Genomic DNA, 20,785 nt, shown 5'->3' with positions numbered 1-20,785 from the left:
CTTTGTGCAAACATGGGACTGAACTCCCTGAAATAACCTTATATTTCAACACTGTAATAGCTCTGAGAGATAGGTTTTAAAGATTAGGAAAACAAGGCTCAGAGGTGGAACCTCTTCTAAGGTCCAGTTCATGGGAGGCCCAGTCAAAATCAGAATCCAGATTCCTGACTCTGCACAGTAGGCTTTCATACCATATATGGCAGGAAATGTATTTTCTCAAGCGGATTCTCTCAAACAAATACTTATAAAGTAGTGATTTAGTCTTCTTATGGAAGTACCTGGTGAGTATGTGCATTGGCAAGGATACAGGAGTGCACCAGTCGGCCAACCACGCCGGACGTCATGGACTACATTTATGTGGAGAAGAGAGAAATAAATAAAAGAAAGAAGTAAAATATGTGAAAGTACTATGAAGAAAACTAAAGCAAGAACAAAGGTACAAAGCAAACGGAGACTGTAAATTTAAATATGTTGGTCAGAATTACCACACCGACAAAGCGCATTTGAACAGACTAGAAGAAGAGAAGAGACTGATGAGTGGATATCCGTGGGAGGCCATCCTGGGGAGGGAAACAGGTGCAAAAACCCTGCCGTGAGAGTGAGTCTAGCATGCTCAAGGAGAAACAAGAAGGGCAGTGTGGCTGGAGCGGAGTGGGCAATGCAGAGGGTACAGGGGATTAGGCCAGGTTGTGCCAGGCCTGTCTGGTGTTTATGTGAGCTCAGAAGCCATGGGAGAGTTTTTTTAATTAATTTATTTGTTTATTGAGAGAGAGAGAGAAAGAGAGAGAAAGGGAGAACCAGCAGGGATGGGGCAGAGAGAGGGAGGGGGACAGAGGATCCGAAGCGGGCTCTGTGCCGACAGCAAAGAGCCCATTGTGGGGCTGGAACTCAGGAACGGTGAGATCATGACCCGAGCCTAAGTCGGATGTTCAACTGACGGAGCCACCCAGGCACCCCAGCGATGAGAGAGTTGTGAGGAGTGACAGGATATGGATTACATTATAGTTGAATCATGTTGGCTGCTCTTTGAGAGCAGTCTGGAGGTGCAACTGCGGAAGCAAGACAACTGGTTAGGAATTTCCAACAATAATCAAAGTGAATGTCAGGGAGGCCAGAGAGACAGAGGAGACAGTCTTGAGAAGTTATTAATTCTGGATTGATTTTGCAGGTGGGGGTCAATAGGATTTCTTGATGGTTTGCATGTGGGTGTGAGAAAAGAGAAGAGGAGTCAAGGATGACTGCAAAGCTTTTAGGTGAGCACCTGCGTCATGGAGTTGTCATTCACTGAAACAGGGGAGGCTGTGAGAGCAACAGATTTGTGGGAAGTCCAGGGAGTTTGGTTTTAGACCTGCTGGGTTTGAGATGACATTTACGACATCCAGGTACAGGTTGAGCAGGCAGTTGGTTGGATATACAAGTCTGGAGTTCAGGAGCAAGGTTGGGACTGCACATATTTGGAAGGTCATCAGTGTACACATGTTATTCAAGCTCCAAGACTGAAAGAGGTCACCAGGGGAATGATTATGGATAGAGAAGGGGCCAGGGGACTGAACCCTGAGCAGAGGAGTCAGTGGAATGCAAGATGAACTCTTTCAAAGGCTGCTGTTTGCTCAGCTCAGATGAGGCTTGAAAACTGGTCCCTGTGCACAGTGGTGTGAATGTCATTGGTGAGCTGACTAAGTGCAGTGTCAGTGGAACAGTGGTTTGCCGGAGTGGAGTGGGTTCAAGGACAAGGGAGGGGGAGTAGTTGGAGATAGCAAGTAGTCAGTTTCTATGTAAATGTCCTATTTTTTTGTGGTTGTTAACTATAAAAAAAGTTTTAGGGGCACCTGGGTGGCTCAGTTGGTTGAGCGTCCAACTTTGGCTCAGGTCATGATCTCACAATTTGTGGATTCGAGCCCTGAGTTGGGCTTTCTTCTGTAAGCACAGAGCCCGCTTCGGATCCTTTGTCTACCCCACTCCTCTACCCCTCCCTGGCTTGGACTCTCTCTCTCTCAAAAAAAAAAAAAAAAAAAAAAAAAAAAAAAGGTTTTACTAATTATAACAAGAACTGAATTGTTACTGAATGCACCTTGTATTATAGGTCCTGTGCCATGCACTTTATACATTAAAAAAAAATTATTCCTTCCAACAAAATGTAGTTCACAAATAAGAAAAGTGATATTAAAGATGTTAACTTTCCCAAGGTCACATGTGTGGTAAGGGGCACAGTTGAAATTTGAATTTAGGTTTGTTTGACTCCAAGCCTTCATCCTTAACCACTGTGCAACATGGCCTTTAGCTATTACACAGCTGCATTATGTAGCCAATTAAATATTAAATAGCCACATAAGAGTGATTCTTTCCTGAGGTTAAAAACTAGCTTGGAAATGTTAAAAAACAAAATTTAACCAAATAAACTTTAAAGATCTTACTGTTTTTGTTCAACAATTCATGAACGAGGTGGCATACCATCTAGCAAATAAAAAGAAACTCTGAGGAACTAGACAAAACAGAAGATTTTTATAGGCAGAAGGAGGCAGGACAAGAAACTTTCTAGCAAAGATTGGATTGTTTTAGGCAAGGTCACCTTCCTTGGGGAAGGCAGGGGTCTATTAGACAGATTACCTCACTAGCGCTGACTAGGTCATTCCAGATTGACTGGCCTAAGATTCCACTCTTGGGAGAGATTGAAGCTGTCATTAAGAAAAGTATTAAGTCTTGGTTTGGTGACATGAGCTTAGCACAAGTGACTCCAATTTGGACCTATGTGTATTTTTTAACAGAAGAAGGAATGCAGAAAGGTAAACATGTGTCTTCCTCTTCGTTGGTCAAGATATTTATTTTTTATATTTTTATTTTGGAAAGAGAGAACATGAGCAGGGGAGAGGGGCAAAGGGAGAGAGAGAGAGAGAGAGAGAGAGAGAGAATCCCAAGTAGGCTCTACACCCAGCACAGAGCCCAACACAGGGCTTGATCCCATGACCCTGGGTAGGATCATGATCTGAGCCAAAATCAAGAGTCACAAGCTCAACCGACTGAACCACCCAGGCACCCCTGGTCAGAGTATCCTTAATCTCTGGCAGATACAAGAGGCAGAACTGAACAGGGCTTATCATTTCAGCTGTCAGCCAACTCACAAGTCACCATCCATGAAACCCTTTTTAATACAAAATGGCTTGATAACCAGTTTTAGCAATATTGCTAAATCAAATAACTTGGAAAGAAATTCAGTCCTATGAGCATTAATGAAAATGGAGGGCTGACATATGTCTATAAATCCAGTAAAGCACATACAAGGAAGGAGAATAGCTTTTTTTCCTTATCTGGTCATCTATTTGCATGATGAAAAGCAGTGGTACGTACTTACCCCTCAGCAGAGAAGGGTTTTGGAAGGGAAAAATTTTGCAATACCCTATAGGCCCACTCCCTTTCCACACCCTCCATTTAATTTTGACTAATATTTTTATTTACCCAGAGCTGTTGAACACTCTGTCTTGGGCTCAGTGGGATAAGATAAAAGTAACATCAAACTGAATTGTGATGAACCACCATATGGCTCTCAAGATAAGCACCTGAGTGTTATGTCTCTGTTCTGGAAGCCTGAGCTTTATAATTCTGTTACACCTGGGTCCAATACTTAAGAAAGTATCAAAGTATCAAATAGACCTTCCTTAGAAACTTCTGAAAATAGTATCCTATTTTTTTTGTGTGGTGCAGGGGAACAAAAACACTGCAATTCAATATTATAATCACATATTAAGGGAAGAAAACTAGAAGAGCTGAGTAATAATAAATAGTAACAAATAGGGGAGCCTAGGCAGCTCGGTTGATTAAGCACTGGGCTCTTGACTTTGGCTTAGGTCAGGATCTCAAGGTTTGTGGGACTGAGCTCTGCAGTGTGGAGCCTGCTTGGGATTCTCTCTCTCCCTCTCTTTCTGCACCTCTCCCATTCCCATGCCTTCTCCCCTCTCTCTAAATAAATACATAAATAAATAAATAAATAAATAAATAAACAAACATTAAAAAATAGTAACAAATACTAAGGTGATCTTACAAATTAGGTAATGTATGTAAAATCATTTGGGGAGTTTTTAAGAATTCACAAACATGGGCTAGTGTTATCAGGTAAACGAAATCAAGGGATATCATGGCTACAGCCTAGAGTCTATTGACCAAGCACTTACTTTTAGTTTTATGGAAATAAAGACTTAACAGTGAAAATCTTTGCATTTGTAAAGCACTTCTCATTCTTCTAAAAAAGCTATATAGGGGCGCCTGGGTGGCTCAGTCGGTTAAGTGTCCGACTTCGGCTCAGGTCATGATCTCGCAGTTCGTGGGTTCGAGCTCTGCGTCGGTCTCTGTGCTGACAGCTCAGAGCCTGGAGCCTGCTTCACATTCTGTGTCTCCCTCTCTCTCTGCCCCTTCCCTGCTCATGCTGTGTCTCTCTGTCTCAAAAATAAATAAACATTAAAAAAATTTAAAAAAAAGCTATGTATGTACAAGGAAAGAAACTACAATATTATAACATTGTAAACTATGCAAAGTATCTCTGACTGTTAGGCCCTCAATTCTTTTTCTCAAAGGCAACCACAGTTTCTAGTTTTTTATGTACCCTTCTGTATATATACATATCTATTCATATTTCTTACCTATATCTCTGGAATAAAAATAATTGGTTCTCACCTGATAGTTTTCCTTTACTCTTTCACATTTTGTAGATTTTGGTATCGTAATCGTACTCTATTCTGAAAAATAAATGGCATTATTTTTTTCTCTAAAAATATGCAAACAGTTCATAACTATGTGAATATTTAAGTTGCAGTTTTATCTTCGAAAATTCACTTTACAATTTATCAAGGCAATATGCCTGACACCGTTAGAGGTCAAAACCTTACGATCAGTGTTTGCCCAGACAAAATCCTTAAATGTTTGCTGCTCAGGGTTCTTTCACTCACTGCACTCAGTAGGAAGTCAAAACCTGGTGAGAAAGCAGTGCTGACTAACAACACCGGGCTTTTGATGAAGCCTGCTTTCCTGAATAGACCTCACGGAAGTTGTGTTAGGTCACTTGCCTTTGATTCCTGAGTCTTTCTTCTTTATATAGTCCTTAAATATTTTATGAATCAAGCAAACATTTCAATACAAAACTGAAATACACAAGCTGGGGAAGGAGAAGAAAAATGAAGTTCCCATATCTTTTGAATATGAAGCTTTGATTTGAGGCACAGACATGCACTGCATGATGTTTACCATTTCATTTCTTGCCGGGTACCATGAACGTTTTTCCCTGACTTACCTCGATGCTCCAGCAAGGACAGATCTGGCCAGGGGGTTTTCATACTCCTTTGCCAGCTGGAGAACACTTCGATGACTCAGGACCTTCCTTCTGGCTACTGGTCAGTAGTCTTCCAAAACGTGTTTGTTTTTTAACAATAATCTGGTAGTTTTTGAGACCTTTGGAAAGAATAAAATGCAACCTATTACAGATGTAGGGAGGAATCTTTGAAAAATAAAGATTCACCATATTTATATCATCAATTTTATAATTTAATGGGAGAAAGGACAAAACACAGCTATTATGAATAGTTAAAATAACAGATTGCATTTACACATAGCTGACGTATTTCAGGAAAGTGTGTGTAGAGCCCTCTGACATAGGACTTCCCCTTACTCCAATGTCCCCGCTACCCCCTTTCCTAAAACAAGAAGCCATTGACCTCATTTGTTTCTGAAATGAAACTTTCTCACTGAAAACTTTTGCTATGGCTACATAATGAAAATGCAACCATCACTGTACAAAAAAAAAAAAAAAAAAAAAATCCCAAATATTCATATGGATTGTTTGGGACCAGGCAGGTAAAACAATAGCCAATTGCATCTTCCCCCTTTTCACCTAATTGTTTTTGGTCATGGAAAGACAGGCAAAGCTTGGCTGAATACCAATCATTCATTCTCTATGGCTTCTATTAAGGTTTCACCCTGCAGAGTGTGCTGGAATAAAGAAGTTCAAAATGACATTAGAAATAATGCTACTAATAATAGTATTTTTTTAAATGTTTTTAATGTTTATTTTTATTTTTGAGAGACAGAGAGAGAAAGTGAACACAAGTGGGGGAGGGGTAGAGAGAGAGGGAGACACAGAACCCAAAGCAGGCTCCAGGCTCTGAGCTGTCAGACCAGAGCCCAACACAGGGCTCGAACTCATGAACCATGAGATCATGACCTGAGCCAAAGTCGGATGCTCAACTGACTGAGCCACCCAGGTGACCCACTAATGATAGTATTTTAACTGGAGAAAAGGATTTCTGGGATTCTGTAAAACTGGAGAAAAAGAACTGAAAAATGGGATAAAATGGAGTTTGTCAGACACATAGGATACAGGATGAAAAAGATCATGGACTCAGATATAAAACAAGAATATGTTAGGGAGGGCACTTGTTAGGATGAGCACTGAGTGTTATATGTGAGTGATAGATCACTAAATTCTACTCCTGAAATTATTATTACAGTTTATGTTAACTAACATCGATTTAAATTTAAAAATAAATTAAAAGGGTCATCTGGGTGGCCCAGTCGGTTAAGCATCTGACTTCGGCTCAGGTCATGATCTTGCAGTTTGTGGGTCCGAGCCCTGCGTTGGGCTCTGTGCTGACAGCTCAGAGCCTGGAGCCTGCTTCGGATTCTGTGTCTCCCTCTCTCCCTGCCCTTCCCCCACGCCCTGCTCATGCTCTGTCTCTCTCCCTCTCTCAAAAATGAATAAATATTTTTAAGGAAATTTTTAATTAAAAAATAAAAATAAATTAAAAATAAAAATAAAATAAGCTTTTAAGTTAGATATAGCAATACTTAGCTAATCCCAAATAATCTCATTTCAAGATCTTGTTTATATTCAACTGCTTCCTATTCAAAAGTTACATTAAAAGTCAATGGATTTCTTTTTTCTTTCTTTTTTTTTTTTTTTTTTAGTCAATGGATTTCTAAGGGTGCCTGGGGGGCTCAGTCGGTTGAGTGTCTGACTTTGGCTCAGGTCATGATCTCACAGGTTTTGAGTTCGAGCCCTGCACTGGGCTCTCTGCTGTCAATGCAGAGCCTGCTTCAGATCTCCACACTCTCTCTCTCTCGCTCTCTCAAAAATAAATAAACATTAAAAAATAAAACAAGAGGGGCGCCTGGGTGGCTCGGTCGGTTAAGCGTCCGACTTCGGCTCAGGTCATGATCTCACGGTCCATGGGTTCGAGCCCCGTGTCGGGCTCTGTGCTGACAGCTCAGAGCCTGGAGCCTGTTTCAGATTCTGTGTCTCCCTCTCTCTGTGACCCTCCCCCGTTCATGCTCTGTCTCTCTCTGTCTCAAAAATAAATAAACGTTAAAAAAAATTAAAAAAAAATAAAACAAGAATATGAAGCTACTTAAATTAAGTGAAAAGAGGGAAAAAAAAGATGCAGTCATACCTGAGTTATGATCTCTACCTCTTAATGATTATATAAATCCAATACTGTATTTAAATATGCTACAGAAATCGGGGCACCTGGGCATCGGTTAAGCATTGGTTAAGCATCGACTTCGGCTTAGGTCATGATCTCACGGTTCATGGGTTTGAGCCCCGCGTCCGGCTCTGTGCTGTCAGCTCGGAGCCTGGAGCCTGCTTCAGATTCTGTGTCTCCCTCTCTCTCTGCCCTTCCCCCGCTCACACTCTGTCTCTCTCTCTCAAAAATAAATAAAAAACGTTAAAAAAAAAAAATAAGTGTGCTACAGAAATAAATAATGGGTTGACTTTCACTTTGCTCTACACCAAAGACAGTGTACCATGTACAGTGTAGGGGAAAAGCTCCTACTTACTGTTTCCTTTCTTTTCTGAGAGTACAGATTGTTTTTTTTCAGTTCTCAGGAGAAAAAAAACTACCAGATTTGTGTGGGCTGCCCTCCTCTCACCTCATCCTTAGACCTGGTTTAAGCTTTAATCCTCGTCCCTTCAAAGAGTACAGCATTTCAATTCATTTCAGAGCACAGGATTGGTGCTGATGAAAATGGGACCAAAATAAAAGAAGAGAGATTAGTGATGCTGAGAAATGTCCATTGTGAGCACTGCAAGAACCCTGAACCAGCCAGCCAAGGCCTACTGAAGCTGCCTGCTGCTATTTCCAGGAAATTGTACTGTAAATTGTACAAAGTACAGCACTGGAACAGAAGGGAGTAGGGTATGTGTCATCGACTATGAAGATGGAGAAAAAAAAAATTCTGTGTAAAATAAAGTAAGGACTCTCCAAAGAAAATAGAGATTCGGACATTCAAATATATATGCACTTCCCACACCCACACAAACTGGGCGAATAAAAAAGAACTCCTTAAAACCTAATTCAAAAACAGTGTGCCAATTACAGGCTGTACTCTTCTACAAGACAGATAATAAGTTATATGCCCTGCCCATGACAGCGAAGACAATTGTTCCAAAGATCTGGTCACCAAACGCTTTGGAAAAAAAAAAAAAAAAATCTGAGCATAATTACATCAGCATATGGACTCTGGAAAATTTCTTCTACCGTAATAAGTTCAGATGGACATTTCCTGTTTCACGTTTCTAGTACACGTTGTCTTTTAGACAATAACAGTGTGAAACAATAGTTTGGCATGAGTTCAACGCATACTAAGAAATGCCCTGACCCTTGAAGGCTGGGATGAGTCAGCCTTAAATGGCAAAGAGAATAAAATTTGAGAAGCCGACACATCTCTGACTTCAATCTTGCAAATTCCTTTACCAGTAAAGAGTTCTTATGTTTAACATTTACATTTAGACAGACAGCATTTAGGCTTGTTTCTGCATAATCTGGCTTTGAAAAAAATTGTTTGTAAGGCAAAACTGCAATACAGAAAAAGGATATGGTGGCAATTCCTCTCAAACTGTTAACAAGGACCAGCCTTTGCTTCCACTATTCAGCCTCCTGCCCCTCTTCTGCGTAGTCAGTCCAAGTGAAAATGGGCTTCCCTACCACTCATCAAGCCTTGCAAACCCCTGGGAATCCTTACCCTTTCGATGGGCCTTACTACTACTTTGAACACCATGAGACAGAGCCAGTCAGTACTGGGCCTCTCTTAAACTTGGTAGTTCTCACATCCATCTTCTCTGACGTTCGACTGGGACCCTCAGTACATGTTGGCGTCAAAGCAACGTATGCCAATTTAACATTTGGACCAGTCATTTCCAATGACATCTCTCATCTCTAATGTTCTGCCACTCAGTTAAGAAAGTAGATGAAGAGGGCATTCTGAAATCAGTCCGAGCCTGCAGAGGCTCCAACAGTGAGACCAGCATTAGGAGGGGCAGAATCTGAGATGAGAAGTTGCAAAGTGGTAAGGATTGACAATGGGGGGAAAGGGCAGGCAATGACAGGAGGGTTGTCTTTTAGCCAGTGCTACAGAATTACCAGGATGAGAGAGCCAGAAGTCATCCTTGACCAACCCTTCTCTTTCACTTTCCACATACGACCAATCCTCAACTTCGTCTCATTTTTTATTCTGAACGACAAAAAGACCTGCTATTTTTCCCCCTAAATAATTCAGTTTTATTTCTTAAACATTGTAAACGATCTATGTCTATTTTCAAATTTCAAAATAATATAGAAAGATACAGAGGAAAAAGTAAAAATCATCTCCAACTCCACTCTCTAGAAATAGGCACTGTTTTAATATTTTGTTGAAAAGCCTTACAGATATCTCTCTCTATATATATATACCCATGCACATTCCTGCACACTCATATAGACATTTTACAGAAAGTGAGGCATATTATACAGAGTTCAATAATCTTTTGTTTTCATTTAGTAGTGGGTCATGAGTGTCTTCCTATTTCAATTAATATAGAGTTATACAATCATTTTTAGTGGTTGCACAATATTCCATTGAGGGGATATATCATAATTTATTTAACAAATTTTCCATTGAAGGAAATTATTATTTTTTTCATTTTTGACTGTTATTGACAGTACTAGTACTAATATCTTGTACATGGTATTATGAGACCTTCTTTTACTAATCTGATAATGAAAAATAGCTCTCATCTTCTCATTTCTATTTTTTGATCTTTGGTAAGGTTTTTAACATTTTGCAGACCATTTATATTCTTTGACAAATTGCTGTGTCTATTTTTTCTAGTAGAATGCTTTCTCTTGGTGAGTCATAATCCTCTTTGTATATTAAAGATATCATCATTCATAAATGTGTCACCCATTTTTTCCCAGTTTGTTCTTTGCTTGTTAAACTTAATTTTATGATTATTTTTGCTGAAGCATTCAATTTTTACAGTCTAATTTATCAGTAACTTAATTTTTGATTTAGGCCTACCGATTTAATCTCCTAACATTCCTACTAGCACTACTCAGATCCTTCGTCATCTTTCTCTCAGATAACTAGAAGAGTCCAAACTGGCCTCCCTCTCTTTGCCTCCTAATATCTACACTCCACGCAGCTGTCAGAGTGGTCTTTTTTAAAAAATATTTCAAGGTGTTTTATTTATTTTTGAGAGAGAGAGCAGGGAAGGGGCAGAGAGAGAGGGAGACAGAGGATTCGATGTAAGCTCTGAGCTGAGAGTGGAGCCCTACGTGGGGCTTAAAGTCATGAACCATGAGATCATGACCTGAGGCAAGGTCAGATGCTTAAGTGACTCAGCCACCCAGGTGCCCCAGAGTGGTCTTTTTAAATGAAACTGTGGCCAGGTCATCTTCTGCTTAAGACTGCTCAGTGGTGTCTGTCTCAAATTGGGTATTCATACAGCTCTTCCAGGAGTCGAGGAAATAACAACTAATATTCCTGGAGCATTATTTATTTGTGAAGATTTTTAAAGAAGAAAGTACAATATTTTTATTTTAAGAAAGACACAAATATATTATAGAGCAGGATTCAAACTTCAATCGAATTTTTAAAATAAACCAGAATTTTCAAAGGAATATCAAGAATTTAAGTGGCGATGGTTTAAAGGCAATAGATATGGAGAACAGAGCTTAACCTCCTTCACATGTATGGCACGGAGGACCTTGCATTCACCAAAATCCATTGCCTTTTCCTTCCAATTGCATAGATTTCCCAGCCTCCCTTGGAGTCGGGTGTGATTATGTGATTGAATTCTGGCCAGTGGAATGTGGGAAGTCAGGGCGGTCATATGACTTACTGTCCAAGTCAGGACATGGCTAAGAGTGAAAGAGGACAGTATTAATTGTTGCCCTGGGAATTCAGGCATACATTGGGACATATGATCATCACTGGGAGATGTGATGTGTGCCTTCCCAAGATGGGTCCAGTCCTAACTCCCCCGTCTCTTCTATAGTCGGCTAGCAGATGCAGAAGCTGCTAGCAGAAGACTCAATGCTCTGGCTAGAACCAGAGGGTGGAAGGCTTGCACCAACTGCTTCCAGGAATGAGAACTTCACTCCTAGCATTTCAGACCCTTGTTGGTGACACCAGTTCTTATCCTGCTAGTACAACACGGAGCACAAGGTTTCCCGTGGTGTGGCCTCTCCCCAGCCCTCCAGTCTTACCTTTCATCACTCTCTAGCTGGAACATAAGCTCTAGCAAACTGAATGGCTCTCGCTCATACATTTCCAAATACCTGTTAAGGTGTCAGTCTCTACCACTAGTTAGAGAACTTCTTGACAACTGCAGCAGCATCACAGATTTCACAAATATCTTTTGGATGAGGAAATATTTAGCCACATAAGAAATGAAATCTTCCAATAGTAGCATTTCATGTCCATAAACAAAACCATCAGAACTATACAGCTCATGGAAGATCTTATATCTGCAAAGCCATGTTCAAATTCAAGATTTTGGAAAAGGAGCTACACATTTTTGTAGCCCTCAAATATGAATGCAAAAATATCCTTCCTCTTAGACTTCACCATTCCTTTATCTTCATCTCTTCCCCATCCCATATGCAAACACATACACACACACACACACACACGCACACACACACACACACACACACACACACTCGCTTACCTCCTCCTGGGGGAATATTTGACTTAATTAACAATAGTAGAATAAGTTTGAAGGAAAATAAAGAATTAAGATTCTAAGTTCAGATCCTAATGCTAGCCAATAATCCCTACATGAGGTGCTGTGGCCCAGCAGGGGGATTTACCGCTTCTGCTTCCCAAGATGATTAAGAGTTGATGTATAATTGACAATGATGTACACTAGAGCATGTTATCAAGAAAGGGGTTTTGCCTGCATGATTTAATTAACATTAATGGTAGTTAAGCTGCACACACAGACCATAATGTTCTTTTTGCTCTAAGAGAAAGGAGGGGCTTTCACTACCTAGATTGTAAAATATTGATTAATTCATATATACTCAAATATTCATCTAAAAATGGAATAATTCAAGCTGTCAGTCCTTCCCCCTCATCCACATACAAAAACACAATGGCAGTCCTGAGAAGAATAAGAGTGATGAGGGGGTGGAAACAAGGAAGGAGGGCAAGAGCAAAGAGAGGAAAACACAGCAAATGAAGTATGTCAAGCTACACCCACAGACACACAACACCCACACAAAATCATGCACACTAACACACACACACACACACACACACACACACACACACACAATACCCACTCTACTAATTAATGCAGCTTTGCTTTCACGTCAAATATTAGGGAAACATTAATTAGAGAGAAATCTCATTAATCCATTTCCCAGTTCATTAATTATGCATCAATGCCAAGTTTTTGTTGGCCTGACATAAAATAATCCTATTCCAATGAAGATCTCATGCTGCATATTACACTACAACTATGGGGCTTTCTTGACTCTTTGGGATCATATTCGGGATCCACTCAATTCATATGTTGTATATATTTGTGTCCTCTAATAAGTATTCTGGGATTAGGACATGTCTGTCCTTTAAGCTAACAACTATTTTTCAGCTAATACTTCATCCATCTTTGTCACAGTTACATTAGGAATTCAGCATGAAAAAAAAAGCAACACAACATTGTGAATATAATTAATGCCACTAAGTAATACACTTAAAATGGTTAAAATGATAAATTTAATGTGATATATGTTTTACCATAATAAAAATATTTTTAAAAAACAAAGGAGAACAGATATAGATTTTTTTAAAATTTTTAATGTTTATTTATTTTTGAGGAAGAGAGAGAGACAGAGTGTGAGCAGGGGAGGGGCAGAAAGAGAGGGAGACACAGAATCTGAAACAGGCTCCAGGCTCTGAGCTGTCAGCACAGAGCCTGACACGGGGCTCGAACTCATGGACCACGAGATCATGACCTGAGTCGAAGTCGGACACTTAACCAACTGAGCCACCCAGGCTCCCCCTGCGATTTTTTAAATTTATTTTTAAAATTTTATTTAAATCCAAATTAGTTACCATACAGTGTAAATAATGGCTTCAGAAGTAGAATTTAGTGATTCATCACTTACATATAACACCCAGTGCTCATCCCAAAAAGTGTCCTCCTTAATGCCCATCACCCATTTAGCCCATCCCCCCACCCGTAACCCCTCCTGCAACCCTCAGTTTGTTCTCTGTATATAAGAGTCTCTTATGGTTTGCCTCCCTCTCTGTTTTTATTTTATTTTTTCTTCCCCTCTCTTATGTTCATCTGTTTTTGTTTCTTTTTAAAATTTTTTAAATGTTTATTTATTTTTGAGAGACAGGGAGAGAGAGAGACTGTGAGCGGGGGAGGAGCAGAGAGAGAGGGAAACACAGAATCGGAAGGAGGCTCCAGGCTCTGAGCTGTCAGCACAGAGGCCGATGCAGGGTTCGAACTCAAGAGCTGTGAAATCAGGACCTGAGCTGAAGCTGGACGCTCAACCAACTCAGCCACCGAGGCACCCCACCCCCATCTGTTTTCTTTCTTAAATTCCACATATAAGTGAAATTGTGATATTTCTTTCTCTAACTTATTTCGCTTAGCATAATACACTTTAGTTCCATCCACGTTGTTGCAAATGGCAAGATTTCATTCTTTTTGATCACCAACTAATACTCCATTGTATATGTATACCACATCTTCTTTATCCATCCATCCATCTATGGACATTGGGCTCTTTCCATACTTTGGTTATTGTCGATAGTGCTGCTATAAACATTGGGGTGCGTGTGTCCCTTTGAAACAGCATTTTTGTATCCTTTGGATAAATACCTAGTAGTATAATTGCTGGGTCATAGGGTAGCTCGATGTTTAATTTTTTGATGAACCTCCATACTGTTTTCCAGAGTGGCTGTACCACTTTGCATTCCCACCAGCAGTGCAAAAGTGTTCCCCTTTCTCCACATCCTCACCAACATCTGTGGCTTCCTGAGTTGTTAATTTTAGCCAGATAAAAGCTATAGATTTTTGAAAAAGTTAAGCTATAGGGGGACTATAAATATAAAAAAATTAGCTTATGACAACAAGTACTCCCAAAAGACCTCAGAATGTATTTCCTTTTGTGCAGAGGAAATATGAGTTGAACTTCAGAGCCCAGACAAACTCACATGTGCTATTTGCAAAGAGATTTTGGAAAAGCAAAGATGTTTGGCCTCAACAACAAATATTAACTGAGCATCCATAAGAGTTTTAGCACTGTACTAGTTAATTTGGGACTACCTATATTTAACTATGTTTAGTCTCCTAACATATTCTTCTCTATATTCCTAGCTGATTCCTAGAGGGACTGGATGGCACTACTCCCTCTGACCCAACTACAAGTAAAGGTTAAAAGGTTTACTAGACTTGGAGTAAGTAGATAAAAGTTAGGAGCTTCTTCCATGAATGGTTGGGGCTACTCTTTCTACAGTGAATAAGTCTCACTTTTGAGGAGAGTTTCAGATCCATAAAGTACTCCATACTTAATACTAAAGTGTCACACTTTCAGTGGGTACACGGTAACTGTAACTGACTCAGTAACCTGTCCCAACCCTTTAATCAAGATATCCAGTATTAAATGTCACCAAATCCTGTCTTCAAGGTGCAAACTGATTGACTCTGGAGTCTGGAAAAGAATTTTCTACTTAATATCACACAACTGAATTTGCTGCAAAAATGTTATATGGAGTTAATCTGAGGTGAAATTTGGGCCAGTACATCAAAATGAGATTGAAATAAGAAAGAAAAGGGGCGCCTGGGTGGTTCAGTTGGTTAAGCGTCTGACTTGGGCTCAGGTCACGATCTCACCGTGGTGGGTTTGAGCCCAGTGTCGGGCTCTGTGCTGACAGCTCAGAGCCTGGAGCCTGCTTTGGATTCTCTCTCTCTCTCTCTCTCTCTCTCTCCCTGTTCCCCCTCTCCCCGCCGCCCCCGCTGGTGCTCTCTCTCTCTCTCAAAAATAAATAAACATTAAAAAAACATTTTTTTTTAAAAAAAGAAAGAAGAAATAGAAAAAGATACAATAAAGTCTCTCTTAACAATTATTTGATTCTTCTAATTCTTCACCATGGAAATATTGCTAATTTGTATATTTATTTCAAGAAAAATAAACTACCAGTACCTGAAGAAAATTACACACAACTGTTAGTTAAATCCCACTAGTTAGTTTAACTAGTTGTTAAATCCCACTAGTCACTTTTCCTTAAACTTCCTACAAGTCTTAATCTTATCTACCATTTTTACCAACAAGCTGATTTACCTAAATTCTCTTCTTCCATTTGTATACATATTTATCCAATCTGCCTTCTCTGGTGAGGGGTTGTTGTCTGTGATCAGTCCAGCCTGTAAGAGACCAAGAAAGGAGATAGAAGATAGAAGGTAGAAGATAGAAGATAGAAGATAGGAGACACAAGATAGAAGACAGAAGACAGAAGGGGCACCTGGGTGGTTCAGTTGGTTAAGCATCTGACTTCAGCTCAGGTCATGATATTACAGTTCATGAGTTTGAGCCCTCCGTCGGGCTCTGTGCTGACAGCTCAGAGCCTGGAGCATGCTTCACATTCTGTGTCTCCCTCTCTCTCTGCCCCTCCCCCACTTGCTCTCTGTCTCTCTCTTTCTCAAAAATAATAAACATTAAAAAATTTTTTGAAAAAAGAAGTTAGAAGACAGAAGACAAAATTGCCTTTTGTGCAGCACTGAATCCCGTGTGGAATGAGACAGAAAGCACCAAATGTTATCTTCAGGAAAGACTACTGAGAGAAGTACCTCTCAGCATACAAATGCTCATCAAAGCAAGTCAGAAGGTGCGTCGCAGATTAACGAGATCCTTGTTGGGGAAACAAGTGGCCAGAGAACAAGAAGCAGCAGCAGGTCCAAATGGGTGAGCTGCATTTTTGTATGTTTCTTAGCATAATGCTGTGTAAGCAGACCCAATTTATCTGACCAAGAGGGTTAGGACAGATGATGTTCTAATACCCTCAACATGGATCAACTAATATTTGTGTAGCATTTTTAAGTTCCCCAAGAAGTTTCAATTGTATCATCTCAAATGTCCCTTGAATCAATCCTGTGATGTAGATATTAATAATATCCACATTTACAGGTTAAAGATAGGAATGAAGACTGTCATTCCACTATAGAAACAGCATCTGGAGCTTGGCCTCCACTCATCAAGTCATCTAGAAGCCACCATGTCTCTGTCTAGATGCACGTTGGAGTAGCCAGTCTAATAATCTATTTCCTGCTGACCACCTACTGACTGGATAGTCAGAGAAGCATCTGTAATAAGAACTGCACTCAGGCTGAGAGGACAATGAGATCTGGGAGATCTTGGTGAACCTTCTGAGATCTCAGTGTCTCACTTAAAAGGTCCTAAAAGAAAGGTAGTGGGAAGGAGTGGCCAAGTATGAGACCTTATTAAGTTGTCCGCTGATAAATCTCCAATTTTTAATGGAAAGATTACAGAGTGGGATGCCTGGGTGGCTCAGTCAAGTAAGTGTCCAACTCTTGATTTTGGATCGGGTCATGATCTCGTGGTTCACAGGTTCGAGCCCCATGTCGGGCTCCACGCTGATAGTGCGGAGCTTGTTTGGGATTCTCTCTCTCTCGTTTGGGATTCTCTCTCTCTCTCTCTCTCTCTCCCTCTTTGCCTTTTCCCCACTCGTGTTCTCTTTCTCACTCTCTCTCTCTCTCTCAAAATAAATAAGTAATCTTAAAAAAATAAAATAAATAAAATTAAAAAGTGTTAGGGAATAAATCATTTTTAAAACTAAAGAAAGGGGGCACCTGAGTGGTTCAGTCGGTTGAGCATCCGACTTCGGCTCAGGTCATGATCTCACAGCTCGTGAGTTCGAGCCCTGCATTGGGCTCTGTGCTGACAGCTCAGAGCCTGGAGCTTGCTTCTGCTTCTGTGTCTCCCTCTCTCTCTGCCCCTAACCCACTCACATTCTGTCTCTGTCTCTCTCAAAAATAAATAAACCTTAAAAAAAATTTTTTTTAAAAACTAAAGAAAGGTTACAGAGTGATTTGGGGCATATAACTCAGAAGCAATGGAAAGGGTTTAAGAAAATTCTCATTTAAACAAACAAAAAGCCCTCCTTCCAGAGCTATCTACTTATGTACATGAATAAGGCTTCTTAGGATATACAACTACAAAAATAAAACTAGAGGTTTTATTGATACCAAACGTCTCATTCTAGCAAAAAGCAATAACTATTCATGAATAGATACATTAAGTGTAAAAGAAAATAAAAGCCCTAAAATAAAAGGAAAAAAAGGTAAAATTTGAAAAATTTAAAGCCTAATTCACCTCACAGCCATCTCATTGAGATGTATTTCTAATAAAATTATGTATACCTTTAGATCAAATAGTAAAACTTCTTTTGATCAACTGTATATTAATAATAATTGTAATGGTGACTCATTTCAGAAAATGTTTGGACCTCATGGTTACAGGAGATATTTTTAATTTTAAATCTTAATCTATAGAAATATTTTTGTTGAAATAAAACATAATAGGTTCATCAATAAAAGATATTCAAGCATAAATATATATTATATTAGAATAAAATTCCATAGGTGAAGTGGAATGAAAGCATAAGTTTAAGGGGGAAAATGACAAAAAAATAAATAAATAAAAAATAAAATAAAATGCAATAAAATGCTCAGATTCAGTATTAAGGAGGGCACCTTTTGGGATGAGCACTGGGTGTTGTATGGAAACCAATTTGACAATAAATTTCATATATTGAAAAAAGTAAAATAAAATGCTCAGATTCATAAAAAAAGGGGGGAATGACATAAATATCTGTAAAGAAAGCTTAATGATTTACTTTTTAAGTGGATGGTTGGAGTGGTAAATTGCCATGGTATTTAGATCATGTTAATTACTATTAAGAAAGTAATATAGCAGGTTTATTTTTTCAGTAGAATTTTTACAACATGAAGAAAATTTCATCCTCTGCAATTATTAGTACCATAATAAAAATTTTCAGCTGTCATCAATGTGCAAGAGGGGCACAGGGTGCCTGGGTGGCTCAGTCTGTTAAGCATCCTACTTCAGCTCAGGTCATGATCTTGCGATCCATGAGTTCGAGCCCTGAGTAGGGTTCTGTGCTGACAGCTCAGAGGCTGGAGCCTGCTTCAGATTCTGTGTCTCCCTCTCTCTCTGCCCCTCCCCCACTCACACTCTGTCCCTCTCTGTCTCTCAAAAAAGAATAACTGTAAAAAAGTTTTTTTAAGAGGAGGACAAACCTTTTCAAAATTCTCTTAGGCTGTATGTGAACTGGAAAGTTTAAAGATCACTAATGTCATAGGAACACATCACTTTGTCTAACACATACAAGAAATGCAGATTTTTCTAAAATCTGATGTAGGAGGCAGAATATCTAGCCAAAGAGTACAAACTCATAGCAATTCATTATTAAAGCAAACATAACTACTGAAATATGTATCTCAGCGAATTCATGTCTCCTACAATTGTCCGATTCTTTCATGACTACATTTGAAAACCAGTTCATTGGGTATATCAGGCAAGAAATAAGAATGTGAGAAGCTGATATAAAATAATCACAATTTTGTGATTTGTAGTGATAAGCCACACTATGACAGATGAAATTCTGTTACATAATAAAGGAACAGGAATACACATGATCACATAACCCTTGACCCCTAATATAACTCACCTGGCTCACACGTGGGATTATATCCGTTTTCCAAGAGTTACTCCTAATGACTAATCGGGAAGTTACTTACCCCCATGGAATGGCATACACCTAAATAAAAAGGCTGACATTGTGCACAGGAACAACAACACATCAAACAGGAAATGACAATCTCTACATGTTTTAATTTATCTTTGGGGCAAATTGACAATAAACCATCAATGTTAAAATGGAACTGAATTTTAATGAAAATTCAGGGGGAAAAGTATTTAAAACAACTTTGCTGGGGCTATTAGAACATGGAGTTCTGTTACAGAAGTGCTTGGAAAAAAGCTTGATAATCTAAACACATTGAAACTCCCTAGTGTAAAACTCTCTAGGCTAAATTATGGGAAAAGCCAATGTCGTATCAGCACCAAACAATCGTCCAGCATCAGAATGAAAAGAAGGAAATGTTGTTCTGAATAGCTTGCCAAGGCTAAAGAAAAGTAGAACAGTTGCTGAAGACGGATTGGTTGTGAGTAACAGACCAAAAGGATGCATTCTAATTTGTGTTTGCCACTTCAATTTTGAAACAGGTCATTCTCTTTAAACTTAGGGTAAATACAGCTGCATTAGAGAAAACCAGAGACAGGGAACGAGAAAGAGAGAGGGAGAGAAGAAAAAGGATGTAACAGGTGACAGTGAGAAAAGCATTTTAGTTTTTATGTTTCTCTCAGTCAATATGTCCCATAACCCTTTATAGGTGTATGAATGCTGTTTTCCCTTTTTTAATTCTTGGTGTGAGACAAAGATTAGGTTAAGTATAAAAAAAGTAATCAGGATACTCCCAAAGTAAACCATGGATTGACAATGTATCTCTTATGTAGTCTTTAGTACGTAAACTTTGCTTTGAACAACTTGACTGAGTATCCAAAGGAAGAATTTGTAAGCAAAATTACTTGACAATTTAATATAAGGCAGTGGCTACCAAACTTTTTGGGTGGAATGATTTTTAAGGTTATTATAAGGGAAATTTTCAAAAAAAAAAAACCCACAAAGTTTAAGGGAAAGCTACACTAACTCTCCATGTATCCGTCATCCAGCTTTAAACAATGATCAACTCATGACCAATCTTCTGCCATCTACCCCTGGCTATTGCGAGGCAAGTTTAAGATATGAGATGATTTAGTTTTGTTTTTAATCTAAAACATTTGAGGGTACTCCCCTGTCATGTTACAGTGGTTGAATTTTAATATTACTCAGAGTAATAAAATGTACATGTATATATGGATTATTGTCCACTCCATACCCACTTCTTTGCTATGGCCCCTGTGCTACCATTCCCAGAGGTCTGCGGCCCATGGCGGGGAAACTTCTGGCATAATGACAATAGCTGTTAACAGCATTGAGAAATGTGCTTATTTACTAGCACCTTTACATATACTCACAACACAAATACAGCTAATATTTCTTTATTTCTCAGGAATATACTTGTCACTACAGGTTTACAAACAAATTATAAAAAATTGTGTTAGAATTTTTAACAGAACTTTTTTCCTCTTTGCCCACTAACCCGAGCATTTCTTGCCTAACATAGAACAAAGAACTAACACAGGCCACTGCTTTCTAAAAGTTGTTCCCCCCAACAGCTGTTTAGGGGCCTTTATGACATTGACATCACCTATGAAAAAAAGTCCAGATCTTTGTGGGCTGGAAATCCTTGCACAATACAGCTTGAGAGTTGGCATGCTTGTTGGCAGGCTCCCCAAGAAGCTAAGGAACAAACGAGCAAAGACTG

At 39.3% G+C, this 20,785-nt stretch overlaps 1 long non-coding RNA gene across 1 annotated transcript; it reads right to left on the bottom strand.

The window, feature by feature from the left end:
- Positions 1-253: 253 nt before the first annotated feature.
- Positions 254-5,429, bottom strand: LOC102957347. Its single transcript, XR_446462.3, has 3 exons — positions 5,279-5,429; positions 4,666-4,727; positions 254-347 (listed from the first exon to the last, which is right to left on the bottom strand). It is a non-coding gene; the product is annotated as an uncharacterized LOC102957347 (long non-coding RNA).
- Between the last annotated feature and the right edge of the window lie 15,356 nt (positions 5,430-20,785).

This window comes from Panthera tigris, chromosome C1 (genome assembly GCF_018350195.1).
Source record: "Panthera tigris isolate Pti1 chromosome C1, P.tigris_Pti1_mat1.1, whole genome shotgun sequence".
In the NCBI taxonomy this organism is placed as follows: Eukaryota; Metazoa; Chordata; class Mammalia; order Carnivora; family Felidae; genus Panthera; species Panthera tigris.
Note: the sequence above shows the minus strand (reverse complement) of the source record. Positions and strands in the feature narration are given on the sequence as shown.